This window comes from Ovis aries, chromosome 5 (genome assembly GCF_016772045.2).
Source record: "Ovis aries strain OAR_USU_Benz2616 breed Rambouillet chromosome 5, ARS-UI_Ramb_v3.0, whole genome shotgun sequence".
Lineage (NCBI taxonomy): Eukaryota > Metazoa > Chordata > Mammalia > Artiodactyla > Bovidae > Ovis > Ovis aries.
The window spans coordinates 7,464,393-7,476,101 of NC_056058.1; the positions used below are offsets into that span (position 1 = coordinate 7,464,393).

General features: G+C 47.8%; 1 protein-coding gene across 3 annotated transcripts in view; it reads right to left on the reverse strand.

Moving 5' to 3' along the window:
• LOC101119041 (ultra-long-chain fatty acid omega-hydroxylase) overlaps window positions 1–11,414 on the reverse strand; it is a 36,557-nt gene extending 25,143 nt beyond the window's left edge. For all 3 annotated transcript variants that reach the window (XM_042249752.1, XM_042249751.1, XM_027979085.2), the window contains exon 1: window positions 11,355–11,414. The gene's annotated coding sequence lies outside the window, so the exon portion shown is untranslated. The remainder of the gene's footprint in view (window positions 1–11,354) is intronic.
• Between the last annotated feature and the right edge of the window lie 295 nt (window positions 11,415–11,709).

The following is an 11,709-nucleotide window of genomic DNA, read 5'->3' on the forward strand; positions in this document are numbered from 1 at the left end:
TACTCTTGCCTGGAAAAATCCCATGGACGGAGGAGCCTGGTGGGCTGCAGTCCATGGGGTCGCTAAGAGTCGGACACGACTGAGCGACTTCACTTTGACTTTTCACTTTCATGCATTGGAGAAGGAAATGGCAACCCACTCCAGCGTTCTTGCCTGGAGAATCCCAGGGATGGGGGAGCCTGGTAGGCTGCCATCCATGGGGTCGCACAGAGTCGGACACGACTAAAGTGATGCAGCAGCAGCAGCAGCAGCAGCAGCAGCTAGTAATAGTTCTTTGTAAGAATGTAGCACATTTTGTTTATCCATTCAACTGTTGGACATTTAGCATGGTTTCTGTTTTATTTTGTTTCATTTTGGCCATACAGGTAGCATCTTAGTTCCCCCACCGGGATCGAACCCTTGCCCGCTACATTGGAAGCAGAGTCTTAAGCCCTGGACCACCAGGGAAGCATTCCCTGTTTCCACCTTTCTGGCTACTGTGATGTGTGCTGCTATGACCATGGGTGTATAGGTATGTGTTTGAGTCCCTGTTTGCAATTCTTTGGGGTTCACTTCCTCCCCGCTTACTGGTCTTTTCTATGATCACTTCTCAAATAAACTACTTGCACTCAGATCCTTGCCCTGAAGAACCCAAAGCAGAGTGGGTGGGTAGCAGTAATATTAGTAACAGTGAGCAGGTATGGAGCACGTACTGTGTGCCATCTGGGTGGTGCCTCATTTCTTGGAACCTTAATGCAATCCTTGGAGGCAGGTCCTATCATTCTTTCCATTGTCCAGACAATTCAAGCTCCGTGCCTCTAATTCAAGGGAGACAGGGAGCAGGCAGAGGTCCCCTGAATCCCCCACCAAGGCCAACTTCAATCACGTTTGAGGGCCCATGGATCTCAGACAACACCAAGGAGATTGCTGAAAATGCTCAAGTCCTGCTCTCACCAATCTCTTCCACTCTGTCCTATGAGCCAAAGGTTCCCTCTGTGCTCCTACCTCCTTGGACAACACTGCTAAAGCAACCCTTCAGTGCAAGTTCTCACCTGTGTCCTCAACCTCCCCCACCTCTGCCAGGGGTGCCCCCCACTAGGGGCTCTGACTGACTGGCTCTTCCACCAGCCAAAGTGTTTGCAAGGATGTGAAGAAATTGGAAACCTATGCATTGCCGGAGGGAATGGAAAATGGAGAACATTATGGTCGTTCCTCAAAAAAAAATTAAACGTAGAATTACCATATGTTCTAGCAATCCGACTTCTGGGTAGATCCTCAAAAGAAGTGAAAGCAGAGACTCAGATAGATATATGTACACTCATGTTCACGAAGGAACTGTTCACAATAGGCAAAAAGTGGAAGCAACCCAAGCATCTGTCAGTGAAAGAATGGATAAATAAACTGTGGTCCATTCACATGCACACTCTGCTGTATTTAAAATGGACAACCAACAGGGACCTACTGGGTAGTACATGGAACTCTGCTCATAATGTTATGTGGAACCCTGGATGGGAGGGGAGTTGGGAGAGAAGGGATACATTGTATGTATGACTGAATCCCTTCCCTGTTCACCTGAAACGGTCACAACACTGTTAATTGGCTATACCCAAACACAAAACAAACTGTGTTTTTTTTTTTAATGTGGTCCATTCATACAGCAGAATATTGCATGTGTGTGTGCTGTCTCTTTAGTCATGTCCCATCTTTGTGACTCCATGGACCATAGCCCGCCAGGCTCCTCTGTCCATGGAATTCTCCTGGCAAGAATACTGGAGTGGGTTGCCATGCCCTTCTCCAGAGGATCTTCCCAGCCCAGGGATTGAATCGTAATCATTTATGTCTCCTGCATTGGCAGGCAGGTTCTTTACCTCTAGCACCACCGGAAAACCTCACAGTAGAATATTATGCAGCCTTTAAAAGGAAGGAAATTGTCACATGTGCTATAACATCAATGAACCTTGATGACATTATGCTAAAGGAACAAAGCCAGACACAGAAGGGCAAATAATGTATGATATCCTCAAATGAGGTTCCCTGTGGGGTCAAATTCATAGACACAGAATATAGGATGATGGTTGCCAGAGCCTGGGGGAGGGAACAGAAAGTTAGTGTTTAATAGATCCAGGGTTTTAACTAGGGAAGATGTAAAAGTTCAGGAGATGGCTGGTGATGATGATTGCACCACGATGTGAATGTACTTAATACCACTGAACTATACACTTAAAATGATTAAGATGGTAAATGTTTTGTTTATTTTACTTCAATTAAAATTCCTTTCAAAAATACAGACAAGGACTTCCCTGGCAGTCCAGTGGTTAAGACTTTGTCTTCCAACACATGGGGTGCAGGTTCAGTCCCTGGTCAGGGGCCTAAGATCTCACATGCCTCATAGTCAAAAAACCCAAACAGGAAACAGAAGCAATGTTGTAACAGGGGCTTCCGCGATGGCTCAGTAGGTAAAGAATCCACCTGTAATGCAGGAAGCACAGGAGATGCCGGTTTGATCCCTGTGTTGGGAAGATCCCCTGGAGGAGGGCATGGCAACCGGCTCCAATATTTTTGCCTGGAAAATCCCATGGACAGAGGAGCGTGGTGGGCTACAGTCCAAAGGGTCGCAAAGAGTCAGACACAATTGAGCATACACACACGCATGCAATTTTGTAACAAATTCAATAAAGACTTTAAAAATGGTCAGAATCAAAAAATTTTTGTTTTAAAAATGCAGACAGACTGATGTAGGCAATATGTCCTCTGGAAGGCTGAGGAGGTAGAGAAGAAGGGAAAGAGGGAGGGGTGGGGAGTAAGCAACCCTCCCTAATGAAACACAGAGAGCTCTGAGTCACAAGTCCCAGGCGCAAGCTCTAAATTAGGGCCACTAATGTGGTCCACCACTCCCATGGACGACTGGAGGTGACTTGCTCCGCAGGAAGGATCCATGGGTATTTATTTCTTTACTGATTTCACTGGTTAATGATTTTTCCCAGTGATACAAGGAAGCCAGCTAGTGGTTGAGTACATGCATGCTAAGTTGCTTCAGTCATATCCAGCAGTGGTCCAGGAAGGCCTTTCAGGGGAGGAATATCTGAGAGGCCTTCACAAAGGCCAGATTGAAAAGAGGAACCTAGGGGGGGAAAAGGGGTCTTTCTTACTACACATGTGCGTGCGCACACACACAGACACACTCATACACACACTCACACACACATGCACGTGCACATTCACACACACTCACACACACTTACACACACACTGTAAGCAGCTGGGTTCTAATCCTGAATCTCCCACTGCCTGGCTTTAACTGTCACCCCAAGTTCCCCCATCTGGAAGTGGGGGTGGCTGTAAGAGATGATCTCTGAGCCCATCAGGTTTGACCACTCCTGTGTGTAGTCTTGAGTGGAACGCTGGGGTCAAAGTCACCATCCTGGCAGGTCCAAGACTCCTGGGGGTGGGGTGTGGATTCAATATATTCAGCTATGGACATCAGCTGAAGCTCCAATACGATACTCCAATACTTTTGCAACCTGGTGTGAAGAGCCAACTCATTGGAAAAGAATTCTGATGCTGAGAAAGATTGAGGGCAGGAGAAGGGAGTGACAGAGGATGAGATGGTTGGATGGCATCACCAATGCAATGGACCTGAGTTTGAGAAAATTCCAGGAGATAGTGAAAGACAGGGAAGCCTGGCATGCTACAGTCTATGAGGTCGCAGAGTCAGATACGACACCATGATTGAACAAGAACAATGATGGACACCAAAGAGGGAAGGGGGGTGGGATAAACTGAAACACTGGAACTGACATATACACACTACTGCATACACAATAGATAACTTAGAAGGACCTACTGTATATCACAGGGAACTCTACTCAATGCTCTGTAATGACCTACATGGGAAAAGAATTTTAAAAAGAGTGGATCGACATATATGTATCAATATAACTGATTCACTTTGCTGTACAGCAGAAGCTAACGCAACATTGTAAAGTAACTATGGTGGTGGTTTAGCCACTAGGTCCTGTCCAACTCTCTGCAACACCACGGACTGTAGCCCACCAGACTCCTCTGTCCACAGAATTTTCCAGGCAAGAATACTGGGGTGGGTTGCCAGTTCCTTCTCCAGGGGAATCTTCCCCACCCAGGGATCAAACCCTCATCTCTTGTGTCTTCTGCTTGGCATGCAGATTCTTTACCACTGTGCCACCTGGGAAGCCTTAAAGTAACTATATTTCAATAAAAGGTTTTATATATATATATAAAGGTTATATATATATATATATATATATATATATATATATATATATATACAGTCAGCCAACAGGCCACCTGGGCCACATCTGAAACCTGGTTGCAGTCTGCCTCCCATCCCAGCCACCATACACACACCCTTTCTAAAGGCTTGTCATGCCCTTGGCCTAACTCTATCTTTGGCTCCCCACTCCCCAACCCTGGAATCCAAAGCCCTTTGGGAGGTGAACCCTGTGCATTCTCCACCTCAGCCACAAAGATTCCCCTTCTCAATCTGTTTTGGACCTGGCCCCTGCTTTCCTCACTCGGTTTGTAAATGCTGGTGTTCCTTAGAGCTTGGGCCTGGGTCGTCCTCTCCTCACCTTCTGTGCACACCTCCTGAGACTTTCAACCCCTCCCCTGGCCGCCAAGACCCATCTCTGAAGTCCCTCCCGTGTCTCAGTGACCCCCCCCCCCCGCAATAGGTCCAGCCAACTCCTGGATATTCCCCCAAAAGTACCCCCTAGACCCTCAGATTCACCTCACCTCCTACCTCCCTCCTTCTTCCTCCATCCAATCCGTCATCATCTCCACCCTAAACATCCTTCACTTCCATTCATTTTTCTCCATCGCCATCTTTCCAACCTGTGTCACCACTGTGGTAGCCTCCTCCCATTGGTCCCCTGAGTTCCCTCCTTGGCTGCCGGCAGTCTATTCACACAGCAGCCAGGGGCTGTTTCTAAAATTAAATCAGACATGACTTTCCCCTTCCTCCTATGCTCCCCCTATTTTACTCTGAAAATAATTCAGGCTCCTTTCCATGGATCCCAGGGCCCTGTATGGTCTGCCCCTACTGACCTCCTCCAATTGTGCCTCCCACCACTTTCCCCGTGACTCACTCAACTCTGGCCACAGCAGCCACGGGCCAAGTCCATTCCTACCTCTGAGCCTTTGCACATGCTGTTCCCTCCACCTGGCATGTCTTTCCCCCAGCTCTGCCCATGCTGGCTTCCCCTCATCCTCCAGGCCCAGCCCTGCCCCTAACAGTTCATTTTACTGCAGTCATCCACCTCCCATCAATTGTGGGGTTCTTTAGTGGAGTTGCAGCAAAAGCCCCCTCCTCCACCCAGCTGATATCCCAACCAACAAAATGTCTTCCTGAACTGAAATGGGAAGAAATTGGAACAAGATAAAGCATGATCCCTGGAAAAGCGGTCCCTGCTCCAGGCGGGTTGCTGGAAAGGCAGGACCAGAGAAACCCTGTGCCTGCTTCATCATCCCCCAGGCCAGGTACAGGCTGCAGTCTTTCCCAGGGCAGACATCAGCTCTATTCCTAGCAGGAAAAAACACACATGCTGTGAATCCCCAACTGGTTCTCACCCTGGGAGCCTCAACATTCTCATCCACATAATGGGAATAAAATAAAGAGGTCTATCTGATGCTAAAGGGAAGAGCTCAATAAATGGGTGCATTGAGGAATTCCTCTACTTTTTTCAGCTGGGTTCCTCAAACAAGAGCACTTCTGTCCAATGCCCCTCCCCCAAAAGAAGGTGCTACAAAAAGTTTTGAGGTGCTGCAGCTGCTGTAGGAAACAGTTTGGTGGTCTCACAAAAAGTTAAATACAGAATCACCCGATGACCCGGCAATTCCACTCCTAGTGAACTGAAAGTCACTCAGTTGTGTCTGACTGTTTGTGACCCCATGGACTATAGAATCAGTGGAATTCTCCAGGCCAGAATACTGGAGTGGGTAGCCTTTCCCTTCCTCAGGGGATCTTCCCAACCCAGAAATTGAACCCAGGTCTCCCACACTACAGGTGGATTCTTTACCAGCTGAGCCACAAGGGAAGCCCAAGAATACTGGAGTGGGTAGCCTATCCTTTCTCCAGTAGAGCTTCCAGACCCAGGAATTGAACCAGCATCTCCAGCATCGCAGACAGATTCTTTACCAACTGAGCTATCAGGGAAGCCTGAGGTGTATAGCCAAAAGAATTGAAAACAGTGACTTAGATACTTGTGTACAAATATTCATAGCAACACTTCATAACCACCAAAAGATGGGAGCAACCCAAATGTCCATCAATTGATGATGGATAAATATCATATAGTGGATCTATCTATACAGTGGAATATTATTCAGCCACATAAAGGAATGAAGCACTGACACGTACTACAACATGGATGAACCTCAGAAATATCATGCTGAGTGAAAGAAGCAAGACACAAAAGCCCGCGTATTGTAGAACCCAATTTATATGAGATATCCAGAGTAGGTAAATCCATAGAGACAGGAAGCAGATTCATGGTTGCCAGGGGCTGGGGGTGGGGAAGGGGAAGTGACGGCTAATGCGTATGGGGTCTCCTTTCAGGCTGATGAGAATGTTTTGGAAATAGATATATGCAATGATTGCACAACACTGTGAATGTATTGATACTAAATGCCACTGGATTGTTCCCTTTAAAGTAGTTATTTTAGGGACTTCCCTGGTGGTCCAGTGGCTAAGACTCCAAGCTCCCAATGCTAGGGGCCCCAGGTTCAATCCCCAGATGGGGAACTAGATTTCATCTGCTGCAGCGAAAACATCCTGCACATTGCAATGAAGATCGAAGATCCTGTGTCCGGCAACTAAGACCCAGCACAGCCAAATAAATGCCTAACTAAACACAAAAGCATTTTTAGTTATTTTATATTAGATGACTTTTGCCTCAATTTTTTAAGTGCAATACAAAGTTTGAGGACCCATGAGAAATTTATCATGGTGGCTGCTCCTGGAAGGAAACTGGCAGAACTGGGAGCGGGACTGAAAGAGAGATTTACCTTTCCTTCTCCAGCCTGGGGGGCCTTTCTGACTTTCTATACCCTGAGCACATATTAAAGTAGCAGTAGTAGAAGCAAACATCTACTTCTGCTTTATTGAGAGCCTTTATGCCAAAGCCTTCGACTGTGTGGATCATAATAAACTGTGGAAAATTCTGAAAGAGATGGAAATACCAGACCACCCAACCTGCCTCCTGAGAAATCTGTATGCAGGTCAGGAGGCAACAGTCAGAACTGGACATGGAACAACAGACTGGTTCCAAATCATGAAAGGGGTACGTCAAGGCTGTATATTGTCACCCTGCTTATTTAACTTCTATGCAGAGTACATCATGAGAAACACTGGGCTGGATGAAGCACAGGCTGGAATCAAGATTGCCAGGAGAAAATATCAATAACCTGAGATATGCAGATGACACCACCCTTATGGCTGAAAGCGAAGAAGAACTTAAAAGCCTCCTGGAAAGTGAAAGAGGAGAGTGAAAAAGTTGGCTTAAAACTCAACTTTCAGAAAACTAAGATCATGGCATCTGATCCCATCACTTCATGGCAAATAGATGGGGAAACAATGGAAACAGTGACAGACTTTATCTTTTGGGGCTTCAAAAATCACTGCAGATGGTGACTGCAGCTATGAAATTAAAAGATGCTTGCTCTTTGGAAGAAAAGTTACGACCAACCTAGACAGCATAGTAAAAAGCAGAGACATAAATTTACCAAAAAATGTCCATCTAGTCAAAGCTATGATTTTTCCAATAGTCATGTGCAGATGTGAGAGTTGGACTATAAAGAAAGCTGAGCACTAAAGAACTGACACTTTTGAACTGTGGTGTTGGAGAAGACTCTTGAGAGTCCCTTGGACTACAAGGAGATCCAACCAGTCCATCCTAAAGGAGACCAGTCTGAATATTCATTGGAAGGACTGATGCTGAAGCTGAAACTCCAATACTTCGGTCACCTGATGCAAAGAACTGACTCATTTGAAAAGACCCTGATGTTGGGAAAGATTGAAGGCAGGAGGAAAAGGGGACGACAGAGGATGAGATGGTTGGGTGGCATCACTGACTCAATGGACATGAGTCTGGGTAAACTCCAGGAGTTGGTGATGGACAGGGAGGCCTGGCGTGCTGCAGTACATGGTGTCGCAAAGAGCAAGACATGACTGAGCAACTAAACTGAACTGAGCACATACTGACCACTCAAAAATATTTTAACTGTGAAAATTAGTGAATTGTACAACCCAAAGAATGAACTCTACTTTACACTGTGGACTTTGGTTAGTAATAATGTTCTAATATTGGTTCATCAATTGTAACAAATGCACCATGCTGATGGGAGATGTCAATAACAAGGGGGTTGCGGGGGGCAGGTGTTGGAGCTCTGTACTTTCTGGGTGATTTTTCCTTAAACCTAACACTGCTCTAAAAGGTAAAGTCTAGAATTGAGAGGGGAGCATTGAAATACATATATTACCAAACATAAAACAGAGAGCTAATGAGAAATTATAAGAGGGTGTTCAACCTGGTGCGCTCTGTGACAACCTAGATGGTAGGGATGGGGTGCAAGGTGGGAGGGAGGTTCAAGATGGAAGGGACATACATACACCTTTGGCTGATTCGTAATGATGTATCGCAGAAACCAACGCAACATTGTAAAGCAATTACCCTCTATTTAAAAAGAAATAAATTAAATTTTAAAAATAAATAAAAATATAATTCTCTATTTTTAAGAAAAATTAATTGATAGCACAGTGAACTATATCCAATATCCTATGATAAACCATAATCAAAATGAATATAAAAAAGAACAGAGAAGCATGTTTGGGGATGCAGGCAGCTATTCCTTTTCTTAATATGGGTGTTGGTGACATGTGGGGGTTCACTGTGAGGAAACACCAGTTCTAGAATGTGCACTTTCTGGTATATATATTGTACTTCAACTAAAAAAAATAAAAAATAAAATGAAGAGGTGTTAGGGGGTTGCATTATCCTTCAAAATGCATTTTGGGTTCAAATCACAGCTCTGCCCCTCCCCAGTTAAGCAGCCTGGAGGGGGCCCAGTCCCCATCCTCGGCTTCCATTTTCCAATCTGTAAAATGGTTAATAACAACAGGACCTACCCCTTAAGGATGTTTGGAACACTTCAGTGAGATAAGGCTTGGCACATAGCGGGCATTATTCTTCAAATTTCAGCCATTATTCTTATTTCTGTTAGCATTTTATGGAAGTGAGAAAAATTCAAAGCTGACACTCTCAAGACCATGTGGGAAGCTGGCATGCCTGTTCCGATCTGCGCCAGCCCCCAGTCTCATCCCAGAAGCCAAGAAAGGCCTTCAGCAGACCTGCCCTGGCAGAGGTGACCCCGCCCACCCTACTTGGGCAGTCATTATCTGGAGATGGAGATGCCAGCGACTGGCTCCAAAGCCAGCCCACGCCCACGGAGTGCTGGTTTGTCAGGTTAGCCCAGCCTGCAAATGGGGACTCGTCATTCAAGGCGTGCGGACTCCTGAGAAGGAATGCAGCAATGTGGACCCCGACCCACCAGAAACCATGTCTGCCTCTCCTTAAACCACAGGTACTACGCATCCTACCTCTGCCCCCACCCACAAGGTGGCCTGACAAACAAGTACCCAACACTGGCTGGCCCCAATACCTCACATCCCAGCCCTGCTCTCCATCCTGTCTCGCAGCCTGTAGTCAATACAGTCTGTCCCTGTGACCCCCCTCTACGCCAAAGGGCTATCCCAGGCACAAATCTTATTTTTCCAAAGTGCCAAGCCCCAGATGGTATGAGCCAGAAGGGGGCCTACCCTCAAATTTCTGAGGTTCTGAGAAAGAGATTCAGGGGGCAGTTACGAGGGCAGGGACAAGTTGGCAGTTCCGGGTGTGAAGTCGGGGAGTCTCAACACAGCTTTGTACATATTGTAGGCATTTGCTTGCAGTTACTTTGGCCCAAAGGAAATCCTGACAGAAAAAGAAGCTTAAAAGACACCAGTAATCTAGCTCATTCCAGGGCTGCAATTGTCTCTGTCCATCCAGAGTGACCATACTTGGATGTGCACCTTGAAAAGGACTCCATGAAGCTCTGCCTCATAGCTGTGTGACCTCAGGGGAGTGTCCGTACACCTCTTGGAGCCGTCATTTCCTCATCCAAAAGACAGGAACCGTATTACCCACCTCCTGGGGCTGAGATGACATTTCCACGATTTTTAATCGGCTCAGCTCAGTGCCTGATCAAGGACAAGAAGTCCTTGATCAAAGGTATCTCTCATGGCGGTTGGTACTGCCATCTCATTCATTATTGTTGCCCTGCCATTCGAGGATTTAGAGAATCATGCCCACATCTTACTAGGGAGGAGAAATGGGGTCCCGTTCTCTGAATGTCCCCAGAGTCATCCAAGCACCTCTGCAGATACAAACTCAGGTCACGGCGGGACACCAGCCTGGATCTAATGTTACTGCTCCGAAACCCAAGCTGGGCTATACCGAGAGGCGGCAGCCATCAGAAAGTACCCAGGATTTGGGGGTCAGCCAGGGCTGGTTTGTTCAAATCCCAGCTCCTCAACTGTTTCCCTCCTACCTCCAGCCTGAGACTTATCAGCTGATGGGCCTCAGTTGCCTTGCGGTGCTTCCAGCTGGCTAGCCACCCTGTGGTCCAAGCGGGCCAGTTCTGACCCCTGGGACACAACGGAACATTATTTCTTCATCACACGACAGACATCAGCTGGGAACATTAGCAGGACCTCACACAATCCTCACAGCCAACTGTGGGGACCCAGGCAGGCATCTTCTTTTCATAGAGGGGCTCTTGGAGGCTCTATGCCTGCAAGGTGTGTGACCCAGGTGGGACCACAAGCCTAAAGTTCACCAGCGGCATGCAGGCTTCCCTTTAAGACAGGGTGAAGTGAAATCCCAGTCACCCCACTCAGTCTTAGGGAGGCGTCATACGGCTGGGCTTGGATGTGTCTACGATGACCTGATGAGGAGTCTGTGCCTTCTTAAGATCTGGGTCTGCACGGAAACCCGGAGAGAAGCATGTATCCAGGACTCCTAGGCTCACAACAGGAGAAACTTCTCACAGATGCACAGACGGTCGGGGATACACACAGACACACAGACACACACACACACACACACACACACACGCACCAGAGTCCCTTACAGGCAGTCCCGTCTTTGGTCCTGGGGATCCCTGGGGCCTGCGGTGCCCCGCCAGCCGCCGCCCGCAGCCGCTCGCACCCGCGGTACCAGCCCGAAAGCTGGTGCACCTCGGGTTACCGCGCCGGGCTGCCGCCCCTCTTAGGTTACAGCCCGCCCCTCCCGACACGCACTCACCCTGCGGGTCTCGGCCTCCGGCCCTAGATCCGGATCTGCCTGAACCGCAACCTCGGCTCTGACCGCGCAGTCAGGCAACCCAGCCCTTTAAGCCGCCCTGCCAGCCGGCCGGACGGGAGGCCCGCCCCGGGCACGCCCCCCCCCCCATCTCAACAGCCTCTGGGCGGGGACCGCTGCGGGGCCCCAGAGATGGGAGAAAACGAGATACGTGGAGACATGGAGGCGTGGACAGGAGCAGAAAGGGAAAGACACGGAGAGGCCCCAGTGAGAGAGAGTGACAAGTGGAAAGACGGAGAACAAGATGCTGAGATAGAGAAAGAGACAGGTGAAGAGACAGACTTAACCCAGAGGCCCA